This window comes from Polyergus mexicanus, unplaced genomic scaffold (genome assembly GCF_030449975.1).
Source record: "Polyergus mexicanus isolate NDT 795.1 unplaced genomic scaffold, iyPolMexi1.0 SCAF_19, whole genome shotgun sequence".
NCBI classification, from domain to species: domain Eukaryota; kingdom Metazoa; phylum Arthropoda; class Insecta; order Hymenoptera; family Formicidae; genus Polyergus; species Polyergus mexicanus.
Genome location: NW_027223339.1, coordinates 1,036,482 through 1,059,979, shown reverse-complemented (window position 1 = coordinate 1,059,979; position 23,498 = coordinate 1,036,482). Strand labels below are relative to the sequence as shown.

The window sequence follows — 23,498 nt, the reverse complement described above, 5'->3', positions numbered from 1 at the left end:
GTTATATTAATAATACGATTGAACACGAATTATAATTTGATAAAGCGAGCATCCTACATCTCACTGCGCGTAATTATGAATGCGATGGTTGCATCGATTCATTGTTCGTTCACGCAAAGCAGATGCAGCATCTGCTCGAATTTCGAATCAAGCATGAATAATCTATATTATCCATTCGTTGACAACAGCGACGCGGCGTTTTCCGCGTAACGCAATTTTTAATTCACGAACGCGAATGCTATTTACGTTCATGTCCGTGAAAGCGTTAAGCTATAATTAGCCGTGTGCTCGTTTCTCGCGCTTGCACGACGGACGCATGTACCCTCGAGGTTGAAAGGACCTGATATCTCATGCTTGGCCTCTTCGTTTCTTTTCGCTTCTCTCATCCTCTCGAGCTCTCGAGCTGCTTCAAGTTCGCCGGGCGCGAGTTTATGGCCGGGGAATGAATTTATCGGAAACGAAATCGCGCACGCTGTGGAGGGGGTTAAGAGTGCTTCCAGAGAGTATAAAGATCCGGATCGTCTTCGTCGGTGCGTCGAGGGCAGATTGAGATTCCGATAATGGAAATTCGCGACACGGCCGACGTACACGGGGTGTGCTTCGATACTTTTGGATCGTCCGCACGCGCGCAAGATCGTAATCGAGTATTGTTATTACTTCGTGTTCTGTCGAGACGCGCGGTGGAGATTTTTATGATATCTCGTTCTATGCGCTACAATTAGTCGCCGTTTATTTATCGTCGCGATAATGATTTCCAGCGAATAAATCGAAGAATTCTCTCTCCGCGGGAACAGTAAGGATTGAAATATTCTGATATAATTCCAAATCTTCAAATTGTTCTTTGTGCATTTGACCGTGTATGTTTGTTCGTTCCACTATCTATGTCTTGTGCATACTTGTGTTCGTTCTTCCATCCTGATTTTGAAATTATTTCTGCTTCGAGTGCAGCGTATATACATAATGCGTCAAACGAAATCGCATGACTCGCGGAAATTAGATGCCATGTTTCCGTTCTCGTCTAACATAAGTATCCCTCGCATTTGTCATACGCAACAACATGTTCCCGACGCGCGCGCCGCATATCCGTTCGATTTTTCCATCGGAACGAACCCGCCCTTCGCCGCACGCCAGTCCTCGGCATTTTTATCCGGTGACGTGCGAGCGCTGCTGTCGTCGTCGGTCGTCATCGATTTCATCCTATCAGCCGAGATGCCGTCTTCTTTAAAGATGTTTACGATAATAAAACTTCTTTCTGTCTCTCTACAATTTCTGTGTCTTTCTTGATAAATTGAAAAATTCATTTTTCGAAGGCGAGTATCTCGCTGGAGGAAGTTGTAATTGTACTCGGCATGAAAGTCGGCGAGATTTCATCTCTGTACTGGTACATAGAGTTAACTCGATTTACGCTCCGGCGAGTCCGTTGATGATCGGTCTAATCGGTATGATGGCTAAGTGAATTCCATCTGTCATCGACGAATGCGAGACGGGCAATGTAGCAACGGAACGTCCTCGCGATTTCGACAAACCCTTCCTCGTTTCGACGTTTCTAGGTCAGGCCGATTGCGCTTCTGGGTCGCTCGAGTTCCCGAATGCCTTTATCGTTGAAAGTCAAGCTCGAACGAACTTCGTCACCGTCGTCGTCGTCGTTGTCACCGCTTTCGCGTTATGCTGCACCAAGTTTTAACCGGTATTGTACCTTCTGCGATACCAGAAAATTAGTCGTTGCACGCGAGAGACGACAAACTAGGTAAAGACGAGAAAGTTACAGACAAATACGAACAGATGATAATTGTTTGCCGAATTTCCAACGGTGACTCGCGTTCCAAAACATCTGATATTTCTCGACAATAGCGATTATTTCCAAAATTATATTTTTTGAAGCTTTCGTCTCTTCTAATTTCTCGGAAAAAAATATCTCGGAGAGTTTTTTACATTTAATTACAATTATTATATTAATTAATGTTATCATTTTATTTTGTAATGAATGAAAAGATATTTTAATCAAGGTATATAAGTGCAAAAAAAAAATATATAGGATCAAGGATGATTAAGATTTTTTTGACACATTTTTTTGGAACGTATACGCATAATACAATGGATCGACAATGATAAAGAATTAATTCTTAATTCTTTTAAAATGTATATACATATGTATATATAATTTTATTATATTAATTGATTCTATTTTTAGAAACGTAATATACCGTCTCATTTATCAAAAATATTCCTAAATTTATTTTACTATATTTAAACAATAAATTTTCTTTCGATACCAAATTTTATATTACGTAATATAAAATTACATTTGCATCTATTTAAAAAAATGAGTTCATGTTCCACATATGCGAATTATACATCTGGATATGAAAAATCAAATATCTGAATTCGATATTATTTCATGGACTAATATATAAATATATACTTTTTATATTATACATAAATGTGTAAATTGGTTAAAATATATTTTTTCTTTTTTTCCGAAAAAAAAAAAAATTAACAGATCGATGTATCTTGTACCAAGAAATTAGTAATTGTCCGATATTATATGTTCAGTATTGTTGAGCACCGAAAGAAAACAAAATACAAAGAAAAAGAAGGCATTTAAACATGTTTTATTCGATTAATTTATCGATTGGTAACTTTTGGTCTTAAAGTGATAATTGTCGGTCCTTGTAAGGTATATGAATGTGATTCATACAGATATTACTCCTTACAACGCTTTCGCGCGATATTTCCGCTTTCGACCATGTTTTCAATCGAATTTCCGCGTTTGTAATTTTGTTACATTGCGGCATAAATAGTAACGGATTCCCTAGTGTCAAACTACAATGCGAATTATCCTTTTGTCCTTCGAGTTCCTTTGTTCTGATACTTTGGTACTTGCGATACTCGCGTCCCGAGGACCGAACAGAATTCCTCGTCTCTCGGAATTATATGGCGAAACGGCAACGGGGAGTTGTTCTCAGGGCTGTAATACGAACGGACGTACTTTAAACGACCATTGTTACGCTATGGACAAGAGAGATTGCGTTTTATTTCGGAGATTATTACGTGACGTCGGAGTAAGTTTTAAAGAGAATCTATCGAAATCTCGTCACTCTTTAAATCCGTTTTTCTTTCTTTTCTTTTCTTTTTTTTTTTTCAAAAAATAAATCATATTTTCTGGAATTTGAAAAACGATAGGGGAATACTGCAGTCCATTTTGATTTCGTGGAATTTTATTGTGCGAAATATAATAGACCTGTGAACTAACAGATATTTTGAACAGCGAACGCACAATACCATACAGGTTGCGCAATAAGGACGTATCATCGAGTCGTAAATTGGATAATTAATTTAATTGTATATCTCACCGCTGATAAGCGTTTATCATCGATGAAAATGGCGCGGTTTGTAGAAAAAGAGACGCCGGATATGCATTTAACCGACGACGAAACGCGCGCCGTCGTGGTTAATAATCGGCATGCGCTGATAAGGGGAACCAGGCGTGATTAATACCGAGAACTCTTATCGCCAAGATGTGGAGTATATGCTTGCTTATGACAGTATATTACTCTCGTGCGTGTGTAACAGTCACTCACGGTGAATACGAATCATTTCTCGGATTTCTTCGTGTGAAAACATCCTATCACGGTCGGGCACGTTCATTGCAATCCCTCGATGCAGGTTGTGCCATGAAGATTTGTTTCTCGAGATAAATAGTGAAAGATGCAATAGTCCTTGTTTACTTTAAAAGTGATATATGTGTTTAGTGTTTTGATATTATGAATCCTAACGCAATGTTTGCGCGTTAAATATCGACGTTTAACAAGATTTTCAAAATAGAATTTACGCTTCCAAAATAAACTACATATAGTGAAGTAATCAAATATATTTTCCAATATTTTCTATATCTCCTTTTCATAATGTAGTTTTTTTTTTTTTTAATGACACACGGTTGATTATAGGCGCTTTAGAGATAATTTAAAAAACATTAAAGATGACATTAAACGTTGAATATTTGATTTAAAGATTCATATGTATCTAATAATATCTGTCAATATACAATCACAATAAAATTAATCCGAATATATAAAGGCTTAATAACGCATTTAATACAAACAAATATGAGTCTATTTTAATATCAGTGAGATAAAAAAAAATATTCTTCTCGATTCTTAGAAGAATATTTTCATAGCAATTGCAAAAGACGGTATTTCGGTTTTAAAATTAAACGCTCCGATCTTCAATAACATATTATTTCGTATCGTACTTTTTATATATTGTACACTCTTTTAATCATATATGGTATAGTACATATACATATAAATCTGATTATACTTTCTGGATGATGGAACGAGCTTGCTCTGAGATAACACTTTATTTTCGCGGGCATCGCATATAATGCATTGGACCCTTTTTTAAATGTGAAACTGGTTTACAAGTAGCGCGCGCCGGTTTAGGACTCCTTCGGTGATGCTGAACGAACGGCCGGGGGAGGGACGATTCGCATCTCTTTTCTCGTACGCTCCCCGTTATTATAGCAGCGAGTGTCGATCGAGGTGTGCGCCCGTTTTCTTTATTTGTAACTACAGCCCTGGTTCTCCTTGCCAGCAGCCTTGCCCGAACCGGCCAACGACCGTACTCTCTCTCTCTCTCTCTTACCCTATCCTGCTTTCCCTCTCTTTCTATCCCTCGTTACCTACCTACCTACCTACCTACCTACCTCTCGCCTTTTCTTTGTCTCTTTCTTGCCTTCTGTCCGTCTTTTACACTCCTTTCTCTTTCGCTGAACAAACTCCACTCTTCCACGAGGTTCCCTTTGATCCGAACGTAATCTCGCGTTAAACTTGTACGGACCTACACGAATTTATAAGAGAGCTGATCAACCCCCGGCAGATTCGAGAGATGTCGCGCATTTGAAATGAAAAAAGAAAGATATTTCCGGCGATAAGGATATTCGCGACATTTTACTCTACGTTGAACGACACGTAAAGGGCGGAGAAATTTTTCGCCACGCTATTACGCTCGTAAATGCAGATTGCGAATTTAGCGTGGCGTGTGATCTTATATTTTCGATGCGATTATCGCTACGCGCGGCTTTACGATTTTACGTTGCGTGCGTCAAATGTAAAGATTAGCGACGCGTTTTCGGCACAAAAACGTGAACTCCCTATATAACAGCGATATATACAACTTATGCGTAGAAAAGATCCCCGATCTACTATTTTATATTCCTCTTTGTGCTTCGTATGAAAAATACGAAATATGTAATATTATCAGGAATTATCTTAACTCGAAATTAGAAGTGCTGATAATTAATATGCAACTATAGGAAATATAGCAAGTACAGTAGGAATGAAAAGAAATATAAACGAATCAGCGAAATCGAGATGTAGCGGTTTATTTATATTATATTCAGACAATAGCCTAGATATATTCTACGTATATTGTACGTATATTATACGTAGATTGTGCGTAGACACATATTTCGAATCTCGATTGCGCCGTTGGACTCGACTTGTTCGAAAGAATGAGTGGGCTAGCTTTCGTTCTGGTAAGCGAGTGGGTGGCGTGGGCCTCTATCCCGTCTTATCAACTGCAGCAGCCGAGGCGGATGTCACGATAATGCGTTCCATGGAACGTTTTCTTCATTATAATGAGACTTGTACCAAATATCGTTTAATGAGGAACCGAGAAATTATATGTCATCTTGGCAATGCTATTTTCAGACTGACGATTGTTGCGTTCAATTAACCAAGACTTTTTGACTTTTTTTAAACTCCAGTCAAATATTATACGCGAATAAAGTTAAATATAAGATTTCAAGATATCTTACATATCGAGACATTGCGTTACACGTTACATGAAACGTAGATAATATGAAAGAATATACACGAGTATATCTGACAAGATAAAATCTAACTTATTGTTAGACACAATATTTTATTAAATTCAAATTAAGAATTTTGCAATTTTTTTTTTTCCGATAGACTGAAATATTTAATATTTTATTTGATGAATTTTTATATTTAGAGTGAAATAAATTTATAATCTACTTTTCAATCTGCTTTTACTCTTTTATTTATTATCTCGCGTTCTAGTTGCAAAAATTCGGAAATATTTATAAAGATATTATCGGGTAACTATATTCTTTTGCAAATCGATGCAAATGTGCGTAACCGACGCTTACTGGCTCGGATTTCGAGCCACTGGATGCTCTCACAATCGTTCGATCCTAGTAGCAGGAAGGAAAGCTTGACGAAAAATGATATGTATTTCTTCGCTTCGCGACTTGCGGAGTCGCTCGTTCGATGTCCACCGGTATGCGCAATGCTTCTCGCCCGTTGACGAGGAAGAGCTATTGTATTTCGTCGTCCGTATCGTGTGACACCTGGACGCATTAATGCGGCGGTATACATTACGAAATGGAGGTGCACGAGCGAGCGATTCGCGCCGTGCACAGTGACCAAGTGCTCACAGATCGATCGCGAATCGTATTTTCCAAGTATTCGCCTTGTAAAACTCGCGAGCAGCTTGCCAACAGCTGATCGGCGCTTGGGATTGCTTGCGGATTTTGGAGTCGTTGCGTAGAAATGTAGAATTTAATTATTACGCTGTTAATTTATAAATTTCGCACAAATATTTTATAAAATATCAGAAGGATGTGCCGTTTTTTTTTTTTAAATTTTCGTAACTTTCGCATGTATAATGACAGATAAAGAATATAATGTTTAAGTTATATTTTTTTATTCATGACAAAGAAAACAATAAAAAAAATATCGTTAACGATAACTTTTGCTATTAACATAGATTATCATCGTATTTATTCTCTCACTTGTTTCCGCTGTCAAGGCATGACAGCACATAAATAATGAGCTTTATATAATAAATTGAGCGAGTATGCTCGATCGTAATTGCATCGTTTCGATTCGCGAGGACGTTCGTACGACCGTCGCAAGGTAACGTCGATGCGCACCGACTATAGAGGGAATTCCATTGAAGTCGTCGAAGCTTTCTCCGGGACAGGCGCGATAAAAATGCGTGAGAACGGGTCGCCTCGTCGATCTGCCGTTGCAGGAAGAATCGCGCGCGCAGCGCCATGTTTTCTCCGGAGAAACTCGATACGCGATGTCGAGGGGAGTCACGAGTTGCCCGAACGTCATTTTGCAATAGCAACGTCCTCGCTCGCAGGAAGGTCATCTCGCGTCGTTCAAAAGTGCATTTGCTCGTTGTACAATCGTGGGGGGATATTGTAAGTGCTCGTACGAGCGTTTTTTTTTTTTTTTTTTTTTTTTTTTTTTACGGATAATCTCTGGCGTTTCTCAGCGTCATTATTCGCAATGAGTGAAGAAAAGCGGCGATTTAAACGTTTCGGAGAAGAGTGCAAAGGAGGTACCGCGATCGCGCTCTCCTTTCTCCTCTCTACCTGCCTGTCCGGCCTACGGCGCATCTCACGATCGGAAACGAGAGCAAAAAGATAACGAGTGTAGCCTTCGTGCCAGACGGTGTTGTACAACGCGTTGCGCGACTTCTCGCTGTCACGCGACAGCTTTCGAAGCAGCACGAAGCAACACGGTGGCGTCGAAATTACTCTGAGAATCGTTCATGCAAGTTTTTCCTTAGGGATGAAAACGTAAAGAAATTTCGATAGAGAAATTAATGGGAAAATCGTTCACTTTTCGCATTTTTAGCATTAGGTAAAGGATGCTGCGCGCCTTCGGACGACAGGGTCTCGCGTCTCGCGTGTGGGGCTGCGCGAACTCGGACGGGCTCGTGCGAGTCCGCGCATGTTCGGAGAGACTCGAGCGCGCTCGGCTATTTCCGTCGCCGAGCTTGCGAGCCCTTCGCCGTCGTCGCTGTAGTCGTGATTCACAGTCCGGGTCAGTTCGTCGAACGATCGTCTCTCCGTACGGGAGGACGCGTGCGCGAGTGTCTCTGTGTGATCGCGTGAGAGTAGTGCAGAGCAGTTCGATACGATTAGTTCGGTGGTGACTAACCGCGTTCGTCGCTCGGGTGGTGTATTGTATTCCTTCGAAACATCCTCGAAACAAGTGAATAGTGATTACACGAGCGGAGCGGATATAGGGTTAGTGACGTGCCGAGGATAATGTGCAGGCGTGTCGGCGTGCGGGCCGTCATCGAAGTTCCACGGAGAGATACGAAAGTCGCCGACAGGCACCAACACGCGTGACAGGTAAGACTTAACCTCCACCATCGTGCTGTTGGCTCGGATCCGAATTTTCCGACGGACGATGCTCCGAAACGAGTATCTCTTGTTGCGTAGGCGTGGTTTTCGTACTCTTTCGTACGTCGGATGGCAATCGTTATGATTATCGAGGCTTTTTTCAAATGGATATCGAGAACAATGGAAAGTTTATAGCGCGTAGGAAAATGTAACAATGGACCCGAAATTTTTCCCTTAGATCGTTAATCGATACAGCATACGATTGGATACTCGACTATATGTATATATGTATTTACTTCAAAAAATTTATAAACTCTTTTTAAATATAATTTAGCGCCTGTATTTGAGGTTAACCTTGAATTTCATTCTCTTTTGGAGAGAGAGCTCCGATAAACACGGCAAGTTCTTTACTTCTCGCCCTTTGTTCAAGTGTCGATCTCACGAATAAGCCGAGTGTTTCGAGCCGTTTATAGAGTTTAAATGACTATTGCATTCCGGATTGCATTTTCGCCGATAAGCTCGATTCGGTTCGGCTCGACTCGGATGCAATAAATATCGCGGTCGCGTCAAAAAGAAAGCGAGTCAGTCCGTCCGTTTTGCGTTTGAGAACATTACTTTGGAGCAATAGTTCTTAAACATTTCATTTTGATGGACTGCTGTCGAATCATTACCGTAAACCAGATTTTACTCGGGCGTTTCGGAAACTCAGTTTTATATTCTGTTTTCTTACATTACTGTGGGTGCGCCAATACATATTTAATTTTCATTTTTATGGATTTTCCGATTTTTTATTTACAAAAAATTTCGACCAACTGAAATTTACAAAAGTGAAAATTTGTGAAAAGTTATCTCTTATCGGAATGAAAATCTTTTAAAATATTCAAAGAATTTACAGAAAAGAGAAATTATGAGAATTCGAAAATACACTTTGTGTATTAATTTCTTAATATTCTAATATTCCGAATGGATTTTGAGAACCGCTGTTTTAGCTACACCATTGAATTCTAAATTGGAGAGAGAGAGAGAGAGAGGAATGAAGGGTGCTAAGAAATTTCAAGCGTGACGTAAAGTTGTCTAACGGGTAGGAGGAAAAAAAGTGATTAAAGTAAGAAGTAATTTTTAAATTTATGAAGCAATCTTTCTTTCTCTCTTGTTTGCTAATTAAAAATAATTGTACATTGGATATTAACAGTATCATTCCGTTATTAATAAAACGGAATTTAAAAGATAGAGATAAAGCATTTTTCCATCTTTTTATGCGCATTATGTGATAACACGTTGAGATATACGGAATCTTTCAAATGACTTAACAAGATTCACTAAAGGAGTGTTGTAGAAAGTATGCTTTGGCGCTTGTTCAAAGAAAATAATGGTAGATAATTATTACGGCATTGTAGACGCGAAGCGTGCAAGACGATGAGATCAAACGTCGTTTTTGCATGATATTATCTTATCTTATATATAATTTTGTATTTGCGATACGCGAAATGTTTCTAATAATTATCTATACTTATTTTTATTTAGAATCCCAATTACATTGAAATATTGAAATATTGATTTCTTTTTTTAAACTTATTATTTAGTATCTCTAGTTTCTATTTTCTAGTTGTACGAACAACAATTATAATTTTGATAAATGTATATGAGTTTGATATGATGATTATAGGACGTATATATTTCTTTCACACAAAGGATATTTAAAATTCTTTCGTGCTGTATTGGTTACGTAAAGTTGCGTAATATATTTATGTTATTATTTTCAACCGTAACTGCACAATTACAATTATCCTTCATATACAAAAAAGTATTTTTAATCATAACTGTAATTATCTTTCACATTCAAAGAATATAATGTAATTTGAAAAAAAATCGAAAATATAAATAGATATCACATTTAAAAATATTTATGCATTTTAAAGTCAACGTGATATATTTTATTTTTACAACAAAAATATAATAAAATTTATATTATAATATTATTTGTTATTGTTAAAACAGACGCAAGTACATTATATTGTACGATATACGGTAGAATATTGACATATCCTTTGATCCGTTATACAAAGAGAAACGCATTTTCGTATTTATAAAAACATCGATTGACGCTCGCGATGTAATCGGGATTTATAATAAAATGACACATTCAACGATTTATGGCCAAGTGTGCATACAGGACGCGATTTTCCGGAATCGAAAACGAAATATTCATACATTGGACAAAAAGAAATTTGGCGCAACTTCAATATATTAATATTGTTTCAGAAAACAATAGATAAAAGCTGGAATTTTTTCTGCAACATTAATTTATTGATCTCATACATGTCAATGAAATTTTATATCATAAATCAAATGAGTGATTGACAATTATGTAACAATGAAGAATTCCACAATCCAATGAAACATACGTCATAAAGATAAATTAAAAAAAAAAATTAACGATAGAACTACAAACAAATTATTTTAAAATATCACAAATAATGTTTGATTATTTAATTAATTTTAAATAGACTTTGTTTTATCGTAAATTTTAATCTAAAGTTGATTTTCATTTGACGATTTATTGAAGACATATTGAAAATTAACAAGCTAATATAACATCAATAATTTGATATAACATCAAATAAAAATATTTTAGATTTAAGTAGATTTTTTATCTTTTTTGCATATAGACATTGCTTTAAAATTATAAAAGTTATCTATATATTTAATGTTAAAAACTTGTGTGTAGAAGTAAATGCTAATGGATGAAAGAAATAATTCTAATAAAAGATCGATTCTGATTTCTTCGAAAAGTATATCGTTAAAAATAAGACACCCGATGTTTTTAAGACACCATATACATACCTGTATTTTCGAGATGCCTGCATACGTATATGCCTTCTTGAATCAAGCTGAGAATAAACTATTCAGACGCGGATAGTAAAGCCGTTCCCTCTCTCTCAATCTTTAATATTTCAATATTCTTTCGCAGAGGAAGATCCGGGAATTTTCCGAGCACACGTGAATGTTTTACAGGTCGCGTTTCGAAGTTTGCGCGGTGAAATAATTTTCACGCTCGTGACAAAATAACGCGGTTTTCGCGGTGTTCCAAATATAATGTTCTACGCGTATTTCGCGGAGGATCGAAAACGGAGGATCCAAATAAACGGGAACAGAGGACGAGAGAACGTTCGCCGGAACGCTTTAATACTTTAATACCGTTCCGGAGTACAAACGCGAGTCCGGGAAATATGTCGCTTAGCGTCCTCGTCGTCGTCGTCGTGCGACTCGCGCCCCCAATTTATACGGCCAGTATTCTTTCCTACGGTATTCTTCGTTGCGTATATATCATTTCCGAGTCTCGTGCGGTGAATCGTGTGTAATCCACCGTTCTTGTAACGGCCACAATATGCTCTTTGTATTCCTCCGTCCACGGCACGAAACTGCAGCTTTTTCATACGGTTTGTACTACTTCAAGCTTGAAGGCCCATCGTGAAACATTAGACCGTTTTCAAAGCAGATAAGCTCCGCCTGTGTCAACAATGACTTATATTTCTGTCAGATCTTTATCCACGAGATAAAAGTAATGTTATTATCGCTGCTTTTTGTATTTCATAAAGAATAAATTTTTGATATAATTAATATTTAAGAAATTCAACCATCTTGACATGCTTATTAGATTGATTTTTAAAACGCTGAAAATTTTAAATTTTTACTTTTAGATGCCATTCGAATAAATAATCGTCATATATAATAATATAAATTTCTAGGATTATATAAATGGCTATATAAGTTATCAACGATTGGTCGAATTAAGCAAATATAAACGAATAAATTTGTAAATTTTTATTTTGTGTATAGATGACAAAAAGATTCTTCAAATATATTTCAAAGAAATTGTAAATGGACAAAGATATATTTATTTTCATTCGGGCACTAGTAATCGCAGGCTACACCACTGTTCACAAACTATGTCCCACGATGGACAGTAATAGAGAGATACGTCATTCAGCCATGTACATAGTCCGTACATACGAGCGAGGTGCGTTTTTAACACAAGTCGAAGCGAGGTTGCTTGGCGCGTGTATGTTACGTGTGTGTGTGTATGAGAGAAGAATCTGTCGCGGGAATCGTCGTCTGTATTATACCTGGTATAAAGGTAGCTCGTGCATTTCCGCGGCGGAAAAGTTAGTTCTCTCGTTAGGAGCAACGCGCGCGACGCGATGTCGCAGTGTTAACGGCGGCGCGGTCATGCTACACGTGGTATGTTACAGAGAGGCACGGGAACAACGTCGTTACAATCTCGAGGAATATGGCGCTTCTATCGGTTGGATTTCGTCTTGTCACGGGAAGAATATTAAGGAGCGACGCGTCGTTCATTCGAATGGATAAATAGGTGTTTTAATAAAGCGAAAGAAGTCATATCACATTTTGTTGGTGATATCAGATGAATTACAGAAACGAGCACGCGATTAAACAGCAATATATTTATATTTTTTAAATTTGTTTTTCATAAAGATTCTTTACGTTTTCAGGAGAAAAATAAATAAATAAATCTTTATTTCCGCTTTAAAGCGGAAATTTTACTTGAACAGAAATTTTCCATTAGACTTTTCCTTTCACAGGAAATTGACTCCATTTTTAGAAATATATTTGTAAAAATTATTTAAATATTTTACGAACATTGGCAAGCAAACGCGTCTTCTAAATTTGGCTTTATAACGGTGATGCGCATAGCCGTGATGAATGAATAAAAGGAGGGGATGGTGAGCTGAAAGTATGAATGGACTAATCAATTTATACAGGCGTAGTCTTTGCCCGCATCCCGACCTTCGCGCGCATTCGTTCACACTCGTATCAACAATTTTTAGTTACGAATAGCGAATATATATGAGAGAAAGAGAGATATATCATATAAATGTAGAGAAAGAAATAGCGACCGTACAATGTTAACGACGAGTGATTTAAATTAATCTATATTGAAAGCTTGAAATAAAATTATCACATTAAATACAAAATAAAGTTAAAAACAAAAAAAATATATATATATATATATAAAATAAAATGAAATTATTCAGAGATATAATGGGTATAAAAATTAAATTCTTACAGTTATATATAAAATATCTTTTTTAAAATCAAAAAGTAAGTTTGAACATATTATCTGCAATATAATTATTATTTAATTCTTCCAGTAATATATATATAAATATTTAAATACACCTTTCCTATGCAAGAGAATATAAGCGTCGATACATATAATATTTTCAGAGCATGCTCTTCGATAAATAAACCATGATGGCGCAGGGTCAAGCGACACATTGCCCTAATTGCATATAATATGATCTCTATCTCTAACCCCCGTACTTCCGATTTGCTTAATAAGAAAACTTTGTTACGACGAGCTCTGGGCGTCGATCCAGTCGTGTTGCGAGAATCGCGAACGTATCGCGACGTGAGTATTAAAAAAAAAAAACAGTCGCCAACTCGAGCGAATGACTGGTCACTGAATAATCATTCGTGGAATAATCTACGCCTGCACGCCCGGAAGGCGCTCGACCGTCTTGCTACACGCATGTACATGCCTTCTGTTAGGTGCCGTCTTACATGTGTGTATAGGTATTCGTGCACGCCCGTAAAGCCTCGTGTTTCGCTCTCCGCTCTCGCCGAATATATTTGCCAACCCGAGGCGGATATCGCATCATATGGGTGATGTAAGATATGTGATTAGATAGTCATCGAACGCGCTTAACATGGAGTATTTAAAGTTTCTTCCATATTTCACGTAATGTTTCACATGTAGCGAGCAATTCAATTATTTGATATTTTCCAATATCTTCTTTCTGTAAAAAAAGACTTTATAAATATTGATAACATGTCGATGATAAAAAAGATAAAAGCAGGTCTCGCGTACAATTTTCGAACGCGTTACCTTTATCGGATGCATGATTATCTCTTCGACGTAATTTGTAAATTGTACGGAAAATAAATCTAAAATGTCAATGTCGTTAAAAGTGTATCATGTAAAAAATAATATCGAAACAAAATTGTTAAAATTAAAATTAAGTTGTTAAAAGTGAAATTAAAATTAAAATTTATTAATCAAAAATTTAATTTAAAATGTAAAATTATTAAAAAAGGATTATAATTTAGCTTTTTTTTTTTTAATGCATTCTTATCGATATTGAGATTTTCTATGTACATTTTGTGTAATCATACAAGATGCGTCACACACGTCGACAAATCACGCGTCCGACAAGTGCGTCGCGTTTGAAAATTCTGTATGGTCTGTCTTTGTTCCTTTTATCATCGACATGCTAATCGCCAGGTAGGAATGACTTCTTCTCTATAAATAGATCGATGATGTTACGTGCATAAAATTCTAAATGAAATTGTGCACAGGCCTGCGAATTCTTCAAGACAATTGATTTGAGAATAAAATCGAAGACACGCTTTTTTTATAATTCTTAAGAAAAAGATATGAGTTGAATGCTATTCAGAATCAAACCACATTTCATTAATCATAAATTATATTTTTTCTCACTAAAAATATAGAATTAAACTATTTTTCGATGCTCATTTTTTCGTCCATCATTATTTAACTCGATATAGATTAAGATATTTCCTTTTCGATGACTCGATCTTTTTTGCGAAGAGGATTAACTGATGTAGACAGTTCCATATGATACGTATAGAGGCGGCATTCTTGGAATTAGATCCTTTCTTGTAATTATCGCATTCCGACTCGTTTATCATTCTGGCATCGATGAATATTCAAGGAGATTACATAAGCGATTCGTCGTTTTCATTCCGGTGCATTTCAATTTCACCACTGCATACATTTCGTAATTAAATTCGCACATTAAATACGCATTAATAAACGTGCGTATATCAGTTTTTAAGCGTGGTGCGATAAATTACATGCTTTTTAGGCACGGTTTTGATGACAGATATATATTATTATCTCATATAATAACATGCAATGTGGGAGGGATACATATTATAAGCTACAATGTGGAATTAAATCTAACTATTTTTTTTATTTAATATTTCCTTTTCTTTTTTAATATGTTGCTATTTAATGAGTAACTTTTGAAAATACTTCTTAAATAATAAATTTGAGGGAAAAATAGCAGTGTGATATAACATTTCAACAATACTGGTAATAATAATGTATAATTTTGTCATAAACACAAGTTTTTCCCCATCATCCTGCTTTATACAGAAATATTTTTTAAATTCAACAATATTCTTTTATCACGTTCAATATGCATTAAATGTATGTTTATTTCAGCTGTTAAGAATTCTGGCTCCGTTTCAAAATATTTTCTTTTTTTTATAATATATTTCCTTTTTTTTTTTTATATAAATTTCTAAGGAATATGATATCGTGCACTAATCCAGAAATAAAAATTTAAAGAGGCACTTGTCTCGTCGAGAATTAACGCGAAACATAAATTCTCACGCGTCGTCGTATCTCTACATTTTCGTGCAATTAGTACCATATGTGCGCGTATTCCATTTTTTTTTTTTTGGTCTTCGACCAAAACATGAAGAATCGAGAGAGGAAGAGAGAGGGGTAGTCGGGACCATTAATCTTCGAGCAGACCAAACGCGCCACAAGTGGTTTAAAATTCAAACGATTTCGGAGTCTTTTCGATTTCGCGTTCGAAGATCCCCTGGAGGTAAGCGTGCCTCTCGATCCTCCGTTCTGGCATAATGGTCGTCGGACTTCCCTTTCCGAAGCCTTTCTCCTCGAGACAGAGAAAAAGAGGATGTGTACGTATATCCGCGCGTTTTCTTTTGTCCCTGCACGTGACTTCAGCTCCGGCGATTTCGCAATGGAAGTGCGAAGTCAAATTTGCTTTCGTCAAGAACAGCTCTCTCTCTCTCTCTCTCTCTCTCTCTCTCTCTCTCTCTCTCTCTCTTCCTCTCTTTAATATCTTTCCATCCATCCCGCTTCACTTCACCATCATTACAGATCCTTTGTCTTTCTTCCTGGAACTCGTTTCAGGCCCATCTCGATGAGAGAGGGACCCGCGAAAACGATCGCATTCCTGATCTCGTTTCGACTCGTCGGCTCGATTTTAAACATGAATTATTCGATTCTGTGTTGAAATAGAAAAGTTTCAAATTCTTAGATTTGTATAATGTCAGGAAATCTCGAGAATTTTTATTTATATACTTACAGGCATTTTCTCTTATTGAATGAATGTATGAATTACTTTTTCCAAATTGATTTTAGAAATACAATTATATTGCGCATATGAAGAAAAGAATTGACGGAAAAAAAATATATAAAAAGAATATTTTTTATTTAAATATAATAGAACAATAGATATTTCTCCGAGAATAATAGATAGAAAAAGATTATGGAATAAAAAATGCGCTTTTTCCATGCCAAACAAATTTATATGAAAATTTAAAACTTTTGTTTTCTTTGTTACGTTTAAGTGGAATATTATCAATATCGTACAAACATTTTTATAACAATTCAACAGAAATTCAATCTGCGATAGAAGTCTATGTAATGCAAGAATTTTTTTCGATGCGTTCATGTACATAAACTACATTATTATACTAATTATCTTGTTTTTACCGTGTAATACGATCATAGTAACGTGTCCAACCTAATCATAACGCTTCGCGGTACGATGATTATTTTTAGGAGTAGGCTTAAGAAATGTTAATCGACTCGGGATCTAACATTAGAGCAACCTTCGTCGTTGACATGCCGACATCGTACGATGACGGTGATCTAAAGAATGTAACCATCGTATTTGACATTTTTCAAACGACTTTTCTTAAGACACGAACAGTTATTATTGTGCTGCTAATAGTTTGGTGAGAAGGAGACGACATGTAATTCTAGTCAACTTGTTTCGTTCTTTAAAATAGCCGCGGTTTTGTCTCTTTTAAACAAGTCTGTGGAACATAAGTTAAACAAAGGCAAAACATAAATTGTGGATATCACGCATGCCTATATAACAAGGATAACAGCTTTCTAAAACTTCTTCTCAATACATGTTAAATTATGATAAAATAATTTGTCATTCCGGTTTAACAGCATTTATATTTTTAAATGACGTTCATAATTCGCTTCTAGATGTTTTCGGTAGTTATTTTCTTTCTAGTGAAAAAAAATAAGCTAGTTAAAGAAATAAGAGGCAATTCAATTTTGTTAACGCCTTTTGAAAGAGCATTTATGCTTTTTTGCGTCATTTTTTATTTTGTTTTTATTTCAAACAGTTTGAAACAGCAATTTAATATCGGTTAAAAAAACGATTCTGTTATTTTTTGGGACAACTTGAAATAACCAACAATATATTAAAAAAATATCGTTTTTATCTCAAAACTATATATTTTTTGAATTTTTCAAAACGGTTAAAAAGATAACTTAGATACTACAATAGCTAGTACTTTTGCATTAAAGCTACGACAAATCATATTTTAATTTAAATAAAGGATAAAATTTTATTATTTCACTAACATTTCTGTATATAAATTAATTAATTACTTTATAACTTTTATATATATATATATATATATATATATATATATATATATATATATATATATTCGACAATGGCGTTACATGTCGTGAAATCGAAGCAGAAAAAATATAAAACAAAGGCAGTTTTTTTTTTAATTTTCAACAAATATCTACGGATATGTATCAAACTTATAGATAAAAGCAATTAGCTTGTTTCTCAAAAGCCGAAATAAATATTCTTCAGTATCATGTAAATCACATCATCAACTTTATGTTTCTCTGATGAAGTTCTTCACGGATACATATTTAGTGTTTCGTTCTTTAATAAAAGTTGACTCGGCAAGAGTCGGCCTTTTTAATTATTAACGGAAGGAACGAGTTGGGAGAAAGGTGTTTCTTGGCAACGTCTTACGTGTTAATCAAACGGTGCGATCGACCTTACCTATTGCACTGGACAGTAGCCGAGGACAGAGTATAGTAGATGTTGGCTTTCCATTCGCGACATCAGGCGTTCCTTATCCTGGCGAGTTTATCCGGCCGATAAAACGGCTTCTTGGCGTGGCTATGTCGAGCAAATTGCAGGACGGAATGTTGGTGCTGTTCTCCTCTCGGGGAACCTCTGTGCTGGAATGACCTCGGATCCTTCCATCCATGTGGATCTTCGAATAAAAGAGTCGACCAGCTGTAAAACGACGAACCGTTATTACGAGGGGAAGCTTGGGGAGACGGAGGGGCGGAATGGTGGTTTTTGGGCGCTATATCAGAATCGTCATCCTCGAACGTTATACTTGATATATAATTCACATTTTTTTTTTATTTTCTCTTTATTTGTCAAAGATCACACGAATCGCGATAAACCGCGGGACGACATTAGAAAATAATAATAAAAATTTAAAATGATACAAATAATATTTAAATGTATGTGTGTTATTAGCATTATAAGGTATGAAATTAAATTATAAACGTGATAATTATAATTAAAATGGATAGTTAACAGAGATTGCGGATAATTGAAAATAAAGTCATAGTAAAAATAACGAATATAATATAAATACGTAACATAATACGATATAAATTCCATCAACTATAATATAAATATTACATATTTTAAAAAATATATATTTTTAGATATGTTTATTAATAAGTTTGTAAAATAATACTTTTCTAATTATTTTCTGTCAATTATTTAGTGCAATATATTTAAACATTCCCAATATGCATAATAGGAAATTTATTTTAACTTATGTAAATTTATCGAAAAGTTGCGATTTTACATGAAACGGTATTTGTGTATGTGTAATTATATCTCTTATTGTTTTTTCGATCTACGTATAATAACGATACAACGTTACGTAACGTTAAAGGATCAGCTTACTGCGTTTATGATGCTCTGACTTTCATTGGATTTTATTCACTGTGAAAGAATACTCTTTTGACATCCTTTTGCCTTTCATCTCGCGTTGTCGTGCAAAGAGAGAAAGGGAAATTGAGATAGATGAACAGGGCGAGAGCGCGAGGATCAAACGAACGCAAATTATTTCTACTTCCAAATGAAATAATCCCGTTCGTATCGTCATCGTGGAAACAACGAAAAGCAATTTTCCCCGCAAGTACGAAATAGGTATAGTCGGATCTATACCGGGATTCTATTTTAATACCAGGTCGGCACTGTGTGTGCAAATGAATTCGGTTGCACTCCGTGTTGCCTCAAAGAAATCATCCCACCAGTTTACTTTTATCTATCACTTATCGATCTCTTATCGATATCCATAAATTAATATTTATATCGATTATATAATCTCATATATATGAACGCAATATTTTTTTTAGAAATTTAATAAAATGTGTTTTATTATATACTGATTTTATAGAAACACTATAAATAATCGTCACATTAAAAAGTGATAAAGTGATTATGATATATAGTATTATATTATAAAATAATAGATACATTACAACACAAAGTTTGTCATAACGTGATTTCATCATAATTTTTTAAAAATAATTATTTACGAGTTTATATTCGAGAACATATATTGTAGATAATTAAATAACACTATACCTAAAATTTTCATTTGTTTATTAAATTAACTTTGTTTCTGTATTGATGAGTCTACTTATTTTTTTGTTTACGAACAGAATGGTTAGTTGAATCTCTCTCTCTCTCTCTCTCTCTCTCTCTCTCTCTCTCTCTCTCTCTCTCTCTCTCTCTCTCTCTCCAGTATCTCGATGCCACGTAACCGAGATTGCGACGAAATATTTCTAAGATTACGTCATGCGCAATATAAGTGAAATTACTTTGTGGTTATCAGGGTTGTAATTAACATAAATTTTCAGTATACGGACGATTATTTTTGCTCATCATAAAGTTACGCGACTAGTTACATTGATTATTTTCCGAGCTAGTCAAATAATAGATCTGTAGATATCGATTATCGTAATATTATACTTTGTTATTTTCTGTCTGCCTTTGTCTATGTTTAAGAACACATCTGCAAATCGTATCTTGCAATATTTTCTACTCTTAAAGAATTCTCTATCTTTTTAAGAATTTTCTGAATGTAAAATGAATGAATGAACGAATTTACACACTAATTGAATCGAACGAAAATACATTATTTATTATTACGAATTTACACTAATTGGATCGATCGAAAACACATTATTTTCTATTACTGCAACTTGATGCATTTGTGAAATTTGTATCGATTTCTAAATTTAACAAAGCTTATTTTTGTTTGTGCTATTTTATTTTGATTGTTACGAATGCCAATTGTAGATCGAAGTTTGAAATTATTCTATCTAAATTACATTCGATTCGGCTCTATTTATACGTATGCCATATTTTACAAGTTTCTTTATCGATATTATAACATATAGATTATCTTTAAATTGTTCAGATTGTGTGTTAATTCTTTCGTATTGAGATTGTCCGAATTTTTATTTATTAGATATATTATTATTATTATTCTATGTATATAATATATATAATAATTATTATCTTTTGTATTCATTAAAGTATATATTTTGTACATGTGAGTAATTTATATTTATTATTTAATTTTTATTTTTACGAATAATAGTTAGACATGACAAAAATAACAATGCAGCGAAAACACGTGTATATACAAGTCTATATAATCTATTGTACGGTCTCGTTCCTCTGCTCTGCGTTACACGGAATACTAGACTAGGCTATCCTAATCGCCGATGGGAAGAATCGCGTGTCGCCGCTTCCCGTCACGCGCTGATACCTCTGTGAACGTGGCATAAGGGCACTAGGACGCCGGAAGTGAATGTAAATACCTGGCGCTGCTGGTTGCGATATTAGAAAGAGAAGAGGAGGCTAGGTATTTAAAAAAAAATAATACTGAAATTCTGCAGTTGATTAATATCAATTACTTACTTTAATAACTTTTATTTTTCATTTATTATACGTATATCTTGGATAAATTTTAAGATGACGAATAATATATATATAATCGCCAGAAGTTTTTTTGAAATATATTAAACACTCTCAAAGTTCTTTAGAAAAGAGCCAGAATTTTATCAGTTATATTCATTTTCAGAAATTCTGAAAATGAGGTGTTAATTTCACAAAGGTAATAAATTTGATATTCTCTTCTGTTCACACAATGATAAAAACATCTGGATTCCGGACGAGAGTTAATGATCCTGAATGAAACAGGTATTTCCATATGAAACATGCATATATATATATATATATTTCTGCGTCAGCGTGAATTTGCTGGAAATTCTCTGCGTTTATCGATAATACAGGAGACATTATTGTAACTGTCGGCCAATGCAATTTTCAATTTTGCTCAACCTTCGGCTCGACTATCCTCGCGCTAATTTTTTTCATACAAGTCCGACCGAGAACTTCTTATATCTCCGTCAATATTATTTCTTATGAGTTTCCAGTATCGAGAAAACCAATCAACGAAAATTATAAAGTCATGGAAACAATAATCCATATCTTGATGCTTTAATTTATTCTTTTTTTTTTTTCAAAAACAAATAATTTCTTTAGAATATCAGCAATAATAATTTAATTACTAATTTATGAATTGAGAAATATTTAAAAGATTCACGTTGCTTTTATTTTTTAACTGCTCTTTATTGGAAATTTTTGCTACTTGGCTATGTTTGTAACCACCTGCGAGATTGATTTGCGTTTCTTTTTACCATGCAATACTCGAACAAGAGATTTCTAGCATCCTGTTTTCCAGAATACGAAAGTATTGTTTTGTCGTTGATTGGCTACGGATGGACTCCCTTATTAAGATAGCAATCAAACAACAAGCATGTAACGTTTCGCATCTATATTTATCTATTTCCTAGTTAGCTTTTATTTCACGTAAGATGAATTATTTTATAAATTTTTATACATAATGTTTAAATCGTACACGCCCTTTTTTTTCACAAAAAAAATTAGTTTGGATAGAATTTTGTGATAAATGATATTTTATTAATAATGAATAGATAGATTTTGATTATTTGAAAAAGACTATTTTTGGAACATATCATTCTATTTTATTCAAATTTTTAGAAAGATGAATAATATATGTAAAATATATACTAAAACTACTTTTTGTTAAAATATATTTTTCTCTCGCGCGTATTATTTTTCTATTTGTCTTTGATTCAACAAAGAACTTTTTCAAAAGTATTCATACTTTGTATAAGAAATATATATTCGTTTCGAGATCTGCAAGGAAAAAAAATTACACATTGTATGATTACGCACGTTACTTCAATTATATACATCACGTTTGCAAATTAATTTTTTTGACACTTTTGTTAATAGAATAAGAAATTGTAATTTTTATGGAAAAATTACGTAGGATCTTTTCATGCTTTTTTCATCTCGTTGAGATCTTTAAAAAAGATTGTGAGTGTGAGTGTATGTGTGTGTGTGTGTACAAGGAAAAAAAAAAATTAACTACCGTTCCTAAAAATTGCGCGTGATAACTAGATTTCAGTCGTAATATATGGACAGCGAACATCTTAGCTGTAACACCTATTCATTAGGTGCAACAGGAAACTATTTTGCTGCAGTTTAGAAACTTATTTTGCAAACCATGATAAGCTATGACCATGAAACTCGTATTAACCACGAGTAGCGAAATTTTTTTTTTTTTTCCGTGTACACATATTCTATTTCGGATCTTCTCGAGCAGCTTTTATCGAATCGTAGAGGGATTCGTGGGGATTTAATTTTTCTAGTGGAATCCATCGAGATTATCGTGAGCAGATTTTCCCAGACTTTCACAAATCAAATGCAAATCATAGCTTTCCGGTCTCGTGTAAGAATACCAATCACTTAGATGCGGTGGAAAGCCGTTACTCGTTTCTGCGAGGCATTATTTTGCTGAAAACACCGGATTTAGAAGAATTATATATGGAAAGGCGTTGAGACAAATATCAGAGTTCATATAGCAAATCGAATCACGCTTCTTCATTCCATCCTCGTACGAGACCTTCGGGTTAACCGGCGAGAAGCCATATTTAATATCCGCGTTGAAAGGAGCAGTAATGTTTGTTATTCTATCGTACATGAAGGGAATGCAAATCGCAACAAATGTTTAGTTTCATGCAGTGCGTAGTAACAATCGCTTATGGTTGGTTGTTGCATGATGCCATTACTCGAGTATGCGCGATGTCTAGCAGAAAATACAGGAATTTATTCTTGAAAATTATAAGCTTGAAAACACTTTACACGAAACAAAATATCGTGTAGCAAGCCGAATTGCTCCTACAGATTCTTCTCGAGACTCTCTAGCCACCTTCGGCTTAATCCGTGAGAGCTCGAAGCGAGAAACGGGAGATTTAATGTCCCGGTTGAAGTGTCGTGTT

The 23,498-nt window shown here is 34.9% G+C and overlaps 1 protein-coding gene across 2 annotated transcripts in view; it reads left to right on the top strand.

Moving 5' to 3' along the window:
- Nucleotides 1-23,498, top strand: part of Plexa (plexin A) — a 253,077-nt gene that overhangs the window by 32,307 nt on the left and 197,272 nt on the right. The window contains exon 1 of one of the 2 annotated variants that reach the window (XM_070311325.1): nucleotides 7,873-8,176. The exons of the other annotated variant lie outside the window; for it this stretch is intronic. The gene's annotated coding sequence lies outside the window, so the exon portion shown is untranslated. Of the gene's footprint in view, nucleotides 1-7,872; nucleotides 8,177-23,498 lie in introns of those variants that run through there. 2 annotated transcript variants of the gene reach the window in all.